The sequence below is a fragment of the Myotis davidii genome, unplaced genomic scaffold (assembly GCF_000327345.1).
Source record: "Myotis davidii unplaced genomic scaffold, ASM32734v1 scaffold586, whole genome shotgun sequence".
In the NCBI taxonomy this organism is placed as follows: Eukaryota; Metazoa; Chordata; class Mammalia; order Chiroptera; family Vespertilionidae; genus Myotis; species Myotis davidii.
The window spans coordinates 317,838-319,340 of record NW_006296809.1 but is presented as its reverse complement, the minus strand read 5'-3'; the positions used below and the strand labels follow the sequence as shown (position 1 = coordinate 319,340).

The 1,503-nt window shown below is 56.2% G+C and overlaps 1 protein-coding gene across 1 annotated transcript in view; it reads left to right on the top strand.

Moving 5' to 3' along the window:
• SDF4 (stromal cell derived factor 4) overlaps nucleotides 1–1,503 on the top strand; it is a gene marked incomplete at its 5' end in the record, with an annotated part of 9,210 nt that overhangs the window by 5,182 nt on the left and 2,525 nt on the right. The gene's annotated exons all lie outside the window — the stretch shown is intronic.

Here is a 1,503-nt window from a genome sequence, read left to right as displayed (position 1 = left end):
CCCTCATTTCTGTCTCCCGCGGAGGCCTCAGCGCTGGTGGCATCCGAACCTTTGCCGCGCGGCCTGCTGGAGCGTCTGTTGGTGGCCGCGGCGGGGTTCTGGGAGCCGGGGTTCTGGGAGCCGGGGTTCTGGGAGCCAGCTGTGTCTTTGTAACGAGTGAGGTGAAGCCCACCCACCTTTCTGTTTCTTCCTCCTCCTCCCGCTTCCCTCTGCTGAGGTGAGAGGTGGAGACGGGCCTCCGACGCTCTGCTCGGGGGTTCATGCTCACACTTTGTTGTTTCTGCTCAGCCCCTCGGCGGCCGCACACTGTCCCAACTGCGTCCTTTGTCTGTGGCTGGTCTCCCAGCTCCGGCCCTGCACCCGGGTCCAGGGTCCGTCTGTGCTCGCTCTCCGGTGCTTGTCCGTCTCTCCCGTGGGCTGTGTCCCTTCGTGTGTCCTGTGGCTCAGGCCCTGCCCGAAGGCGCCTGGGTCGTGGGGCCTCTCCTGCTGCATAGCTTCTACCCTTTTTTTTTTCTTGAATCAGTAATTGAATTCACTGTTACCAATTTCAACTTGCCTTATAATGTGAACCAGAGGGCTTTATAGCTGTGTGACTTTAATAAGTCATGTCACCTCTCTGAACTTCAGTTTTTTAATTTACAAAATAACTGGGTCGGAGGTGCGTGCAGACTCCCCACTCTGCCCCCTGCCTGCCCCTCACTCTCCTCTCTGCTCTCCTGCCTGTTCGACGAGTCCCTTGTTTCCCTTCTGGTCGGGGAGGGAATGGAGGCGGGGGGGCGGGCGCTGGGCTCCTGGGGCTGCGGTCACACCTGGCCGGGTGGGGCGCCTCTCAGGGCCGTTCCCTCGCGCTCGGAGCAGGCCAGTCCCAGGCACCTTCCAGCTCTGGATGTGGGCGTCCCTGCTTGAGGCCCCGTCAGTCTGTCTGTCTAGTGTGTCTTCTCACACAAGGGCCTTGCCACTGGGTGTCAGGCCACCCCAGCCCCAGGGATCTCATCTTAGAGCACGTGTGTCAAACTCGCGGCCCTCAGGCCGCATGCGCCCACAACGAATGTTTTTGCGGTTGAGCCAATATAACAGTGTGTAAGGAACGTTTAATAAAAATTTCGTAACTTAATTTTTACAATATCCTGTTATACGTAATTATTAACGAACTACGACGTCCGCTAACGACTGATAACTATCATCGTGCTGCATTCGTTTCCCTCACGCGCCTCACGCGCAGGCCCACCATTTCCCTCCACTAACGCCAGCAGCGGATGTTCTAGCAGCCGGTGGCCATGTCGTCCGTCTTGCACTGACTTGCTTGGTGTGCGCAACAGGAAATATTTCGCTTTCGGGGAACAAGAGAAACAGGCTTATTTGCGTTACGCTTACTAATTTGTGCGGTTACTCGTGCCTGGTAGGTTAACGTTCAAGAAGAAGTACTAATTTTTATTAAAAGGTCCTGTTATTTTATGTGAACGATGACTCGTCTCTCTCAGCCCTTTGTATGCGGCCTGTCTC